This window comes from Phaenicophaeus curvirostris, chromosome 5 (genome assembly GCF_032191515.1).
Source record: "Phaenicophaeus curvirostris isolate KB17595 chromosome 5, BPBGC_Pcur_1.0, whole genome shotgun sequence".
Taxonomy (NCBI): Eukaryota; Metazoa; Chordata; class Aves; order Cuculiformes; family Cuculidae; genus Phaenicophaeus; species Phaenicophaeus curvirostris.
Window position 1 is genome coordinate 5,745,756 of NC_091396.1, and position 15,373 is coordinate 5,761,128.

The window sequence follows — 15,373 nt, forward strand, 5'->3', positions numbered from 1 at the left end:
ACATTTACTGCAGTTCCAGTTATTAACCTGGGTATATTTTAACTCAGCAGTTTTCACAGATTAGTGGTTAGTTATTACTATTGTGGAAGCCTCTGAGACAACTCTGAAATGAGGCAAATGACTATGTAAATCATAGATTTAATTAAGGAACTGGCTATGGCATACATGCCAGTAATTGCAAATAGTAAATAAGGAGAATGGGTGTGATTTACATTCAGTTTGTAGATAAAAATGGCAGGGAACAGAGCTCTGTATTGTGGCTGGAATAACAGGGCCCTGAGGAGGCCAAAACCCAACTTAGTTCCCGAATGCAACAAATAGATTATGACATCTACATGTTCCACTTGAAATGAACAGGGTGATTGTAGAGTAAAGTGGCACCCGAAATAGGGTGCAAGCCTTAAGTTCCATACCCTTTCCAAGCAACTGCATGAGAAAAAGTCAGACAAGTGAGTACACAGGCCTAAAGGCCTACAGATGCAACAGAATATGAGCTACTGTGAAAGTCTCTGCTGATTTACATGTCTCACACTATCACACTACAGCCACAACAGGTCCCTTCACACTCTGGTTAATGACTGCAAAGCAATTTTTTTTTTTTTTTACAAACCTCACTGAATATCTTTGTGGCATCACTGGTTTCCTTTGTGTTCAAAACAAGTCTTAACTTTTACAGAAAAAACAAAATGTAGGTGTGCGATGCATAGAAAATTATAGGCTCTAGAATAGCATCACCAGATTCAAGATGATCTATATAAAAATCAGTCAAGCTCCAGAAAAGGGGAGATTTTTTAGAGATTCATTGCCAGGGAGGGAAGGAGATAATGGTTACATGGAAAAGAGCGTGAATGGGAAACCGGCTCTGAACTGCTAGAAGTGTCATAGAATGGTTTGGAATGGAGGGAACCCTAAAGACCATCCAGTTCCAACCCCCACTAGATCAGGCTGCTCAAGGCCCCATCCAGCCTGCCCTGGAACACTTCCAGGGAGGGGGCATCCACAGCTTCCCTAGGCAACTTGTGCCAGTGTTTCAACATCCTCATTCTGAAGAATTTCTTCCTAAAATCGAATCTAAATCTTCCCTCTTCCAAATTAAAGTCATTCCCCTTTGTCCTATCACTACATGCCCTTATAAAGAGTTCCTCCACAGCATTCTTGTAGGCCCTCTTCAGGTGCTGGAAGACTGCTCTAAGGTCTCCTCAGAGCCTTCTCTTCTCCAGGCTGAACAATCCCAACTCTCTCAGCCTGTCCTAATAACACAGGTGCTCCAGCCCTCTGATCATCTTTGTGGCCCTCCTTTGGACCCATTCCACCAGTTCAATACCCTTCTTATGTTGGGGATTCCAGCACTGGACAAAGTGAATCACATGAGAGCAGAGCAGAGGGGGAGAATCACCTCCCTCGACTTGCTGTGTCAAGGAAGGAAACTGGGAGAAGGGTTAAGGCATGCTTTGTAAGCTTAATTCGTTATTGACAGGGAGGAGCTGAGTATATGACACTGAGTTTGCTTGACATTAAACTTCAGTCTAGCAACCAATTATAGAGATTGTGTTGACATAATTTAGAAGTTTCTCTAAGGTATAACACATGGAAGAAACGACCCTTCTGTGCTAACAAGAAAACATTTCTACACACAATGCATTAATTTCAACCTGGGTTGAAACCCTTTATTTTGATTTTGACCCTGTTTTAAAATGCTTACTGGCAATCAAGAATTAGCAACCCTGATCTCTGAACTTTCTAATATATTTTTTTCAACTGAGTCTGTCAAAGGGCAGCATTTTACTGAGATCCTTTGCTAATTGTAGAATTCAAGGCTGCTGCTGCATGGCTGTTGTGTTGTGCCTTGACCCACTGTTCTTATCACACAGAGCTACCCATTACTTCTGACAGATCAAATTTATTGATTTACAGATTTACAAGTAGTAAATGGAGTTTCTTGGGAATTTGCAATTGATAGCTTGGATCTCAATTTATGTCATATTGCATCACCAAGAATTTTATGTTATAGTGTATTTTCAAGCCAGCATTAAGAATAATTCTTTATTAAAGAGAGGTGTATTTACACTGCTATGGTACCATCAAGGTCATAGAAAACTGTGTTCAAATACTACAGAGAATATTCAGCAACAACACATCTCCTGAGCACTCTTACGTGGTCAATGCAGGTTAGACTAGTATGTTACAGAAGTCAGCGCTCCTGAAAGTTTTCAACCTCTGTTGACTTCTGTAGGAACAAAGAACCTTCAGAGAACCTTCAGTACATTGCAAGACAACATAATTTTTCAAAAGATACATACTGGGCCTCAGGTTTCCCCCTATTTGCAATCAATGAAGCTTTAAATGTGCATCCCTTGAGCAGTGTGTGAGGAGAGGATTCCCTTTTGCTACAAGGCTAGAGACCTCTTCTCCCAGAGGAGGATCCACCTCTGGAAGATGTTGGTATGAAACCACTATGCAACGAATCACGGCAGACAGAGGGAACAAAGGAAACACAATGTGGAGTCCCATGGGTAGTGTTCATTACAGTCATACCTTTTCTCAGGGTTAAGTTCTCAATGAACAATGAGCAATTAACCTTCGATAAAGCATGTCATGATGATAGTAGAGACTATTGAGCGTGTTCCTGTGGTTCAGAGGAGGCATATTGGCACATGGATGTCCAGACTTGCAGCTAATCTGGGTTACTTCTCCTATTTTGAACATTGCACTAAAAAAGTGCCCTTCTCTCTAGGCTGCAGTGCAGCGGGACTAGAATTCATCGTCCCTGCAGAGATATTTATGTAACTATATTTATTGAGAGAAAATCAGCTATGATTCAGAGCTTTTGAGAACATAGGGGCAAGAATAGACAAGTAGATTCCAGAGACAAGTCCAAAATAACATAAATATTTACTGGTTACAGCCCTTCCTGTTTAGTAATAGCAAAGATTTCTACAAAAACAGCAAATAAAGAGTGAAACTTTTTTATCTTTTTGTCATTTTTGGGGATTCAGTGCTATGTTTTTCATGAAATCAGAGTGGATTTTGACTAGTGTGGACAAAGTTTTCAGGAGGGAGGAGCTGAATTGCTTTTGGATTGTTTAAGAGTATTTTTCTTTCAAAAATATAAGAAAACATGAAAATTCAAGTATGATGCTCTAATACCATACATCCACAGTACTTAATCAGCTGAGCTATTACTCATAATGACAGTTAATGTCATTTAAAAGCTCATAAATCTCATTTGAGTGCTTTCCAACTACAGATTTTAATGCCAGCATTACAGAGGCTGCCACCATAGGGGTTGTCATTATACGATTACGATGCAATGTGAACAGAAAGGGTATGAAATACTGACAGTCCCTTAATCACACCTAGTCTTAATTCCTACTTAATCCATGAAATGAACTTTGAATAGGGCTAATCAGGATTCATCTCATCTTTACAAATTTTAAAAAACAATCGCCATTTTCAGAGACTGAAATCTTATTACAGGGAAGAAAAAGAAATTTGTGGTATGGTAGTTCTTCAGCTCCATCATTCAAAGTTTTACTTAAATGGGATGCAATGGCCAAGGTGTTTAAATGTCCCGAAAGAAAACAAGGAGTGCAATATTCCAATATGTATTGTAAGGGTCTTTGGACACTGGAACAGGCTACCAATCCCTGGAGGTATTTAAAAGATGAGTGGATGAGGTGCTGAGTGGCATGGTTTAGTGGCTGATAGGAATGGTTGGACTCGGTGATCCTGGGGGTCTTTTCCAACCTAGTGATTCTGTAATTCATAAATTTTGTGTGTAAGGACCCCAGGTTACTTGGGGTATTTGTGCAGGTTGTCACATGCTGTGATGACACCCCTTCTTTTTGTGTTTACATAACCAAATGAGTGCCTGTAACTGGACTGGTGATATTTATCACAGTGGGAGACTGATGATTAATTGGCTAGTGTTTATGAATATTTCTAAGTCATGATACTGCTGCATAGCCCTTAAGCAGTATCAACTGTGAACTTCACGTTGCTTGAGCCATTTTTGGGATATTTATAAATGTTTATAAAATTGTGGGTACAAAAAGGACCAGACAATCAGATGATATTTTAAAATATCATTTGGTAAACTGGGTTCTGTTCAATACATAAGACACTCAAGTGCAAAGTGACATGAAGGAGTTGGGAACCACATTGGAAAGAACTCATGCCGAGAGGGATCTTCAGCCATGGTGAAATAGAAACCCATCATGAACTTCCAACATGATGCTTTAATAAGGAAGTCAATGCAGTCCTAGGATATTTATTTTTCTGGTTTTACTGCAGTTGTATTTAGGTCAATAACATTGACCTTGGACTGTTACAGGTAATTTGGGTACATGCATATTAATATGAGTGCTGAAAAATTAGAGATACTATTAGAGATCTTTAATCACTTAAAAGATGATGGTACACAATGCCATATAGCAAAAGAAATAGCAAGAACTATGTATTCAGTGTACCAGTACATTAAAAAAAAATTACAGGATGTAATTTGATTACAAAGTATGCATGTAAGACCTTTGGAGGAAATTGCTGGGTATAAATATGCTTTTTAATCCCATAGAAAGATAGAGTGACAATCAGTAAATGAAAGCCAGACACATTAAAAAAGCATAAACACTGAATAGTCACTAGAGAAATTGCATGCTAGATTATTCTTTGGGTGTTAAAGTCCTGTATTGGAAGTCATACTTCAGCTATTATAAACAAATAATTTCAGTACAGGGATAGTTATGCAAAATATGAGGGATAATCAAGTGTGAATGAGGGTTACTGCCATCATGAATATCAGTTTAGATGGCCCTAAAACTGGGCACTTGTTTTATCTTCAACCCAGTAATAGCATAGTTTTATTTAAATTAATATTTCTTATTCCACATTCATACTATTGCAAAGCTGCAGCTGTCTGTGAATAGAATACCAGCTGTGCTGCCACACGAACATGGGAAGGTGTGAAGCTGTACTATTTTTTACCACCTCATCTCAGGATAATTTAGATATTGTTATATTTTAGCTTCTGGTGCACTCTTTAAATGTTCTTATAAAACATGCTGGAAATCTGTAATAAAACCCTTGCCCTATTCAAAATCTTACAAAAATGCCATGGCAGTATTTTTTCACTGATTTCCTAAGTAAACAGCTTGAATGCTTGCTGTAAATCACGAAAGATTCTCTGAAATCAATGCCTCATTGTTCAATTACATAAAATAGGAAATTAATTCCCAGGTTTGCAGTTATGTATTTAGAATAGAAATGCAGGTATTGACTGTACAAGCCAAGTACTGTTTCAAAAATTGATCTGCAATAGTCACAGACTTTATCTGGTAAAACAAAGCTGAGTGACCACTTTAGCTCATTTGTGTGTACTCAAATATTAAAATGTTCTTACACAAAGAAATATAAAGGGTAGAATGGAGTGATACCTTTAAAGAAATTAAAGTCACCGTATAATTCTGTGAATGGCATATATTTCTCATTATCCATTAAACCACAAATCCTGACACTATTCACATTAAGAAATGTCACTACGTAAGTATACTAAATTTCTCTACAATGCAATTATCTCTCATCTATGTTGAACTCTTCATCACTGTCACATTCCAATCTGAACGAAAATATATAAATCAACCTTTCACTCCAAATTTGTCTTTTTTTTTTAAAGTGCCATTCATCTTGTTATTAAGGGCTAAATCCTTCCCAACAAGTAATCGGATAGTTTTATTTCGTGAATAAAGTGAATGATATTTCAGATGAGTGCACGGGTGGACGAGGTGCTAAGGGGCATAGTTTAGTGTTTGATAGGAATGGTTGGACTCGATGACCCGGTGGGTCTCTTCCAACCTGGTTATTCTATGATTCTATGATTCTATGATCAGTGCCCCTCATCTCAGAGTTCCAAAGACATTAGTGTGTCAGTGAAATCAGAATATTTCTCCCTGACTCAGCCTTATGACAATAAGCATAAAAAAAATGTAAGGCAACTTATTGGTTTAGAAATACAAGTTCAAAGATTTCCCGGAACTTTATATTCTTCCCGTTTTCTGTTTTAAAAAGAGAAATTATTCACTCTCCTTTAGCAAGTAGATGTATTGTATGTTTTTCTGATTTGCAAACAGTGTATATTTCATAGCATCACCATGGCATTTATAAATAGTTAGACAAGAGCCAACTTCTGAACTTCTGAACACATAAACTGACCTTGCACTGTAAGAAAGAACCCTCAAAGATGTACTTGCCAATCCCACCTTCCACATTCAGTTCAAAATCATGCAGATTAAATTGGGCTTTGATCCCAGTGCTGGTGTTGGGTTTGTCTGCTTCTGGGCAAAGAAGCGTACATCGTACAAAAAGCCCAATATGATTTTGCCACCTTACTGCATTGCAGGGTCTTATAAGCACCAGTCACTGCAAGGAGAGGACTGGGGATACATCTCAGGGTGGCTGGTACTGCTGCTCCCTCTGCCATATGGCTCAGGGTCTTTCCATTTTTCTGTCATGAATGATGAAGCTGTTTTCACAATTTAATGATGCACCAAGGGATTTAGACGAGGGTTTTGGTTGATAAAAGGGGGCTCAGATGTGTGACAAAAATTAATAATGTATCCAAGCCCTTATTATACTAGATTAGATGGCGGGAGGTCGGCTTTTACATATTAATGCTTCATGAAGGGCTTATAATAGGGTTTAGTATGAAGGACACACAGACACGACCCCCCCTCCTCCCTTGTACACATATAAATGAAAATAACGTACTTAATCACATTTTAAAAAAGCCAAATAAAGGTGCTATGCTGTGGCTTCTGGCCACAGACCATTATTAAAGAGGATCAGTTTTAAGCAATCCTCTCATGAAGCACGTTCAACCTAAGACTGGCACTTGGGAATAAGTGTTTCTCCCTGATGTCCAAGGTAGCTTGAGCTATCTGTTCTGCTAGGCAGCTGAGTTCATCAACAACTCTTACATTCATGGCATAATCCCAGCTTTGTTAGCCCTATGCCATTTTATGCAAATTCTGATTCAGATAAAACTGATTCAGATAAAGCCACTACATTCTGTCTATCGTTTATGAAGCCATAAACTGTCAGGGTGGGCATTGCACAGGAAAATGTCTGTAGTAAAGGAGTCAACAGAGTTATAAGGAAATTAGCTTACACTAGAGAAAAATCAGGATGATGATATATCGTCCCAAAATAACTAGAGTGTCTCCCCACACTGGATTCATTTTCACTTAGTCCATTTCAAATGCATAAACAGAAACATGAATTGTCTCAAGAAGAGTTATCAGCATGATTACAAACTGAAAAAATAACTAGAGTAAGAAAAAGATTATCAGGATTATTTAGATTACAAAGGTGATGGACAGGTGATGTAATAAATACATATGTAATAAACTTCAGTACTGATAATGTAAATACTCCAAATGAGTGACTACTCACAGTTCACAGGCAAGGAGGCAACCATTGATGCACAGCAGAACAGCTGAAAAACATGCAAAAAATTGTCACAATGAGTTATCTAGCAAAAATAATCTTTTCAGAAGTCAGGAACAGCACTGTTCACATTTACATAAATTAAAAGCAAGTAAACCATTATTAAAGGTGGTAAACTTACAGCTTCCAAGCAAACCTCAAGCCAGTACATTATAGGGTAAAATATTATTTTCCGTGTTACTGAGAAACACCTATATTACTCTCAGTTGACAAATGGACTTTTCTAACTACTTGGATAAGAAGGGCGGTGATCCTCAAGACATGAGATGCAGAGAACTACATTCACTCTTGATGAGTTTTTTCAGGATTAAATATGAAAATGTCAGAATTTATCTGCTTGTTCAGATAAAATTAACACGAGTAGCATTATGTATGAAATTTGGACTTTTTTAATAATCAATTCTGAACAGATCCCAATCCTTTCTGTACTAAAATTGCCACATCAGATACTTTCAGGCCAAGCTTATAAAGAAATATATTATTTATTGGGATTATGTCATCCAGATATGTCAATACTTTCAAACAACTTTGCTCCCAGTTCTCTCCCAGGTCCTGAACTTCTGTGAATCTGTCCTGCATATATCATACCACATAACCAGTGTCCTTTTCAGAGGAGAAAAATCTAATCCTCTGAAGCAAAGCTCACATATGCTTCTGGCATATACAGACAGGTATCCTTAATCATCTCTACCTGCTTTGACACTCCACCTCAATACAATGTGCACACTGGATTTCATGCAAGAAAATGCTCTTTGGATTGGTTGCATATAAACACTAATGTTACTGTCACTTTGCTCTGAGGGAACCTACATTTACCCTGAGCATTCCAGATGCAATCAGCTGTAACATGTGGCCTGCATGTCAGAAAATACTCCACAAAGAAGTGCAGACGTAGCTGTTGAATCCAACACACAGCAATTACGCTCCTAATCAGCTCCACAAAATATTTTAAAGCTAAACCCACAGGATTTATTTGATAACTATATTATAACTCTAACTCAACAAAGGCATTTGGATCACAGTCTAAGAACCTGGAACTCAGTAAGTTAATTTGAATGAGATGGTCTTAGTTTGAAACACGATCTAGCAGATTACATATTTAAAGAGCAAGCCATCCCAAAGCTAATGAGCTAGATGGAATGAGTCAGAGTTTTATCAAGACATATGCAGATATAATGAGTTGTAAAATGAAACCACAGGTTTGAGAGATTCCCCAGCTGAATTCAAACAGGAGACACAGAGGGTTGGTAGTAGGGTGATCAAATGACTGAAGAACAAAGAAGATGGGATGATGAGCGCCTGGCTTGCATAGTGATGCAAAATTAAGAAGATAGGTTTGCTATTGGGGTAAACTGCAGAGATTAAAACTGCTAAAATAAAACACCATGGGTACAGGATATATACTGGATCTAAGGAGTAAAAAGCTGGAAAGACCTCCAAAACAAGTAGGGCAAGTGCTAATCACTTATGAGATGGTACCTTATCTGCTTATGAAAGAATGATGTAATGCACTTGCTGGTAAGAGCAACAATCAGAATCTAATGGCCCAGGAGCCTTCTAAATCCAGCATCTATTGTCACAATGCTGTCATCATACGGTGCCCAAATTCTTCATAAAATACACTCTGACACATCAAAAATAGGTCTGTGAACAGGCAATGGAAGGCATAGAGTGAAAACTAAGATGTTGGTTAGATTTGTATGAGTCTGTGGCATTAGTGGGTCTTGGAGCAAGCAGAAGGCTAAAGGGACTTTGTGTCACTGATGTACACTGGCTTAGTCCCTGCTTGGCATTTCACCCTGGTGCTTGATCCAGTCTTTGTGTGGTATGTTTTGTGAAAAGCTTTGCGAATATTCTGGGATCTATTTATCTTCAAAGCTGGAAGATCAAACCACAGCAAATTCATGTCATCAGAAGGTTCATGATCTGTATCAAAGTCTTAGGAGGCCTTCATCACACCTGATCTGGGTAGATACACACTTTGTAAGAAAGGAAGTGTTAACTGGCAGCTAAACCCCTGAATTTTCTATGCATTCAGACCATGCTTAACTCAAAGAAAAAAAGATGTTAAAAATGATGATCGCAAACTGTTGTTGCTAGCAACATTTGCAGAAGGAAAAGAACATGCCAAGAGGCATTCAAGCTAGCTTCCACCCTGTTTATCCCTAGGCATTACATTTTACTCCAAAAATTAAGCATTTAATCCAGCATTCAGTTTGTAGTTCTCTCAGATGAGAAATCTTTGGGTTGCATAAAATATAACGTAATCAGTTCTATGTTGCACTGTTGGCCTTTTGCAGGAGGAGGTGCATCAAAAATGAATGACAGTAGGTAGAGTCAGAGTAAGCGATAATAAATTTTAGAAATCTTGAGCTGACAGAATAGTCTAAAATGTCACTTTGTGTGATGCATATTCAGCTGCTCAGAGCTGCTGTTGCTCAGAAACTCTTCCAAATAGGCACTGTTCAATAAAAAAATCCATAGTATAGTCAAGACCCAGTTTATTTTTTGTATACATTTGAAAAAGTCTTCATTCAACATATTCTGTGTGTTTTCTGTAAAGAAAAGGAATGGTAATAACCCACTTACCAACCTGAATCCAAATAAATGTCTATTTTTTTATAATCAAATTTTCATCTCATCTGTAGTCTACGTTGGGAAAACTTTGCAAGAAAACTTATATTCTCACTCCTCTTTAGCTCCCACCCTTACCTAACAGAAGAATCTCCTCTAAGACTAGGAAAAAGTATTTTATCTTTGTTTACAAGTAAATTATTTGTTCAATACAGATACTTTGCCCAATGAAAACAATATCTTCTATAAATATGATCAGTATGACAGCAAAATTGTCAAGTACAGGGGTTGTAAGCCCCAGAAAAGAGCGTAGACTACACTTTCTATAGGCTTCTGTTTACAGTCAGGATAAGCCACATTGTAATATTTTTATTTAATTTATTGTTTCAGTATGAAATGCTTTCACAGACACACAGAGTTCCCTCTAACTCCCTAGAAAACTAACAGAATAGCCAGACTTCCCTATTCTGTAGATAGGTCTTCCATGAAAAGATGATCAGTGACTTTTTGGAGGTAAAAACTATTCAATCAGAGGTCTGAATGTATTTTCTGTTGAGGCCATTGAAAACTTTTTTACTTGACATGAACAGTGATATGAAACCTTCTATGCCTTCTCAGTTGTTAGTGTAAATCCATTAAAATATCTGCAACCTTGTTTTGTAGTTGTCAGTGACCAGCACTCACAGTTGTTTAATTATTTTGGATTTCACCAAAATGGCATTTATAATTGATCAGTACAGCATATATTTACACATCTTAAACCTACAGTATTTTGTCTTTTAAATAAATACTTAAAATGCTATTTTATCCATACAGAGCTAGTCTTTGATTTTTATTTTTTTAAAGGATGAACTTCAGTTAAGGTACTTCATATGCTTTAGAACAGATATATGGTTTGATTTCCATAACAGTTTCATTTTCACACAGTTGGATCATTTATTTAGAGAATAAAGATATAGATAATTGTGGAATTCGTCAATTATATTAAAAATGGCATAAATAGAAATACACAAGATTAAGACTGCTGAGGAATTGATTCTTCTTTATACATATATGAAAGGGATTTTAGCTTTATGGAGTAATCATAGCCCTTTTCAGTCACTGGGGTGAAAGGATGCTTCAAACCAGGACCCCTTACTTTCAAATATCATATGTGTAACCCAGTATGTCACCCATCTGGCACTCAGCATTTGGCTTGCATCTGGCTCCCACTGTTCTCAGCTCAGTTTTTGAGCTGGCACTTCTTCCAACCGAGTAACAATATCCATAAAGCACTTCCATGTGGAATGCTCATGTAATATGAATTGCCTGGAAAAGTAGATGAGAACAGTGGGGCTGTACAGATACAGAGATTAGAAATCCAGAGATGAAAATAAATATATTTCTTTCACTTTAGTTTGTACCCAAAGAGAAAAGTGAGCCAATTGGCTTGAAATCCAAAAAGATTAATTCCTCCTGCAAACTCACTCTATTCTAAGCATTTTTCCTGGATTGTCAGAGTCATTTCCTTCCTCAGCTCCCATCCCAAGTGTCTCTTAGTCAAATATGATTTTGCTATTATTACTACTTGTATTACAGGAGGACAAGTCACAGCTCATGACCTTCATATAATGCCAATGTCAGTAAAACACTAGGATCAATGTTAGATTTTGTCTTTTGGGACTGAGTCAACCAAGTCTAGAAATAGAATTAGATAAGCAAAGCATAATTCTTTGTTTCAGGGCTTCTTCTGGTCAGTTCTGAGGGCCAGGATTTGTCCCTTTTCCCCACTCCTTGACATGCTGCTACTGTATTCGTTCAGAAGTTGTCTTCTGTATATGGCTATTTTTTAGTTGTTTGGTTATACCAGTTGCTAATTTGAGGTCAGAAAGGATTTTTCCTCAAAGTCTAGGGACTGCTGGAGGCCTATAAGGGCATTTTAATTTTCTCTTAATACCAGGGACGAGAATACCAGCAATGTCATTGGCCTCTCCTGCTCCGTCTCTGTGGTATTCTGTAATTTTCCCAGATCTTACCTTCAACCTGCCAAAGCTCTCCAATTTCTGCCACCACATTAAAATACATTTTGTGGAGTTTGGAGTGTGCCCTGCATGCAATGGATCTTCAGGGATAACTTCAACAGTACAGCTACACAGATTTCCTAGGCTGGGCTCAACCCAAGGAGCAGCATGCAGCAAGGCTTGGCTCACTCTGTAAGAGATATGAGCTCAGATGACATTTGTACTTGAGATATAAAGCCTTCTTCACAAGCCCATGCCCCTACAGAAGTCATGACCAAAGAAATGCACAACAGGGCATGGCAGCTTTAAGACTCTATATCCCATAAGGACTAAAATTGTCTGTTTAGGATGATATCATAATATCAAAAGGACAAACAAATATATGTGTAAAATAATGCAGTGGGGAGTGGGATAGGAATGAACACTCCTAAATAGGATGAAAGTCTTATTTTAAAGAGGGAATCATGATTGTTTGAGGCCAAACATAAAATATCTTCAACTGCAGTAAGTTCAGCTACGGAATCCAACCACCATACTGTCAATTTGTCATGGAAACATAAGGATCTTAAAGAAACACATGGTTTCTAACCTATGATTAGAATTAACATTGCAGCAAAATTGATCAAATGAGAATTGTTTGAGAAGTAGAAATGAAAGTAAAGAGCATAACAGATCATAAAATCACTAGGTTAATAAAGAGAAAAAAAATGTAAACAAAACCAAAATGACACAACTTGTGTTTTGATGTATAAGTCACCAAAACAGCTTATAAATGGTTTAGTAGAAATTAGAATGTTCTATTTCACAATTAAATACATTAGAAAGTGAGCAGCATTCAAATATAGTTAGGTTTATTGTAGCAGAAAATTATCCTTCTTTGACCTAAATCACAATAAATGCAGTTAGTTGAAATATTTAAAACAATAAAATAGGAAGTTTGTACAAAACCCAGAACTATATCATAATATTCTGTCAGGAAGAAGAATTTAGAATTTAGTGTTTATGGAGGTAAAATAAATGTAACAAGATAAAAGATCAAAGGCAAAATACTGATTATATTTATGGATGTGCATTGAGAGATGCAAATCAAATGTAGGAAGATGCATTTAGTCTTGACTGCAAGTTATAGAGGAAACTGACTCACTGGAATAGTCATCCACTAAATTCATGGTGCTGTTTTTAATATGCATCCAAGAAAATAATAAAAAAAGCATTTCTGACAAGAATCATAATTTAACTCTAATTTATTCTACCCTTAAATCCATAGATAGGGTAGAATAAATGTATGAATTTAAGGGTAAAGACTGATCTCTTTTTGAAAAGGCTGTTCCTATAAAGTACAGTTCTGACAGAGAATTGGCTTACAAGTGACACTGGAATTATTTCATTATCTGCTACTTCCTATAACTATATATTCACTGGTACTTGTGTGTCTAAGTACAAACAAGATTTTCATTTGGAAGATGCGTGTCTATGATAATTCCTTAGATTACAGTTTTCTTTTGTAGAAGGAACAGACTCAAGGAAACTTCTTCTCTTTAGTGAACATGAGAATAAAGGCAATCTGGAAAACAAAGCTTCCAGTTGTAAATAGAAGCTGATTTCAGATACAGAGCTGAAAAGCTAGAACAGATTTCCTTGAAGAAACACATACCATAACAATTCTGTAAATCTCATCTTTATAATGAGACGATATTTCTTAGTATTCGATCTTAGCATGATTTTAACAGGAATAGTAATGTAGAAAGAGCTGCACTGATTCACACTAGCTAAGAATCTCCTCCAGCAAGTTTACGTACAATGACAAATTTAAAACTGTATTTCTGCATTAGGCATTTAGCTAGATATCTACTCAGAAAAGAAACAGGAAAGGCTACAAACCAAACCGTCCTTTCTTCCTGCTTAGAAACAAATAAGGATTTTCTCAATGAACCTTTAGAACATTTACAGTCTATTGCTCTCCAACTATTGCTAACAGGAACACCTAACTTTTTAAAAGAAGCTAAGCTCCTATGAGTCCCAAACTCTTATCATTAATAAATAAAGAAAGAAAGCAAATTAAAACCAAGACACCATTGTGGATTATGGGAACATATGGAGGTACTAGATTGTAAGGAAATGACCTTGCATGTAAAGAAATTATGAGTAAAGACAGAATTTAGGCCACACTACTTCACATGGTGCAGCATAAACACACATACCAGTCAGTTCCAGTAAAAGTCTTGAACATGCTGCCAAGCAAAACCAGAAATGTGCTGCACAGCCAGCTAGACGTTGCTGAACGCAAGATGGGGATCACAGGGAACACAATGAGGATACCAGATCTAGAGATATTTAACAAAGCTCCCGTACTGTGCCAAGAAGCTTTTTGTCTGTTGCCCTTTATTATTTGTCAAATAGAAGTGGAGTATACTCAGAGAGCAATTTAAAGATTCATTTCAGGCTGTAATACTAAATAGAGAATGTGAAACATAACTGTCTTTGAGGAGAATTTTTGTCTTCAAACTTATCACTTCTTCCTGCTTTTTTAGCCAAGGTCTGTTTCTCACTAGCTTCTGGCACTGTACCAGTTTCTGAAGAACACACGCTAAGGTTAAATATTTCTGTCAAATGAGTTTCACATCAGATACCATGATGTCATATGTTAAGACATCTCCAGGATTTATCTTTTAGCATACAGAGTTTTGTATAAAGAAAGTGGCCAGTCATTGCTACTGGCTTCATCCCTTTGTGTCGCTCCACTGAGAGGAAAATGGGGGAAAAAAAATTTATTTCCACAATAAAGGAATGAATGAACATGAAAAAATGATGAAATAATGCTTGAGAAAAGGCTTCCTCCTTCAAGGGGTAGATATTAATTAAATCAAATTAAAATTCAGCCAAAGCAGTGGCATTTTGAAAATGAATCATCACTTCACACATTTATTTAGGCCTTGTGATGTGCCTTATTTGAAGCAATTCCTAGGATGCTGTTGGAGTCAAAATCAGCACTATTCAATGAGCAGCCTCTAAAAACACAGCAGAAAGAATGATCTGTTTTCTATGGATATGTGTTTTCACATTGATCAACTCTTGTGTCCAAGAAAATCCCAGCTCTGTTTGAAATTCTTCCTGCTGCTTTGGCATTTGTAAAAGTGGGTTCTCTTCTGCTTTATAAGTAGTGAATGAATGATGCCACTTTCTTATAATTAAAGGACTAATGAGAATCTCTCCATTACTTGGCCACCTGTTTTAGTAAACCATTTGGAGTCTTAATTTCAAATTTCTCTAGAGGGTGGTGAATTCAATCAGATTCAGTT

General features: G+C 37.0%; 1 protein-coding gene across 1 annotated transcript in view; it reads left to right on the forward strand.

Annotated features, from left to right (window-relative positions):
- The window catches only part of SLC17A6 (solute carrier family 17 member 6), a 32,182-nt gene that overhangs the window by 6,294 nt on the left and 10,515 nt on the right, over nt 1–15,373 (forward strand). The gene's annotated exons all lie outside the window — the stretch shown is intronic.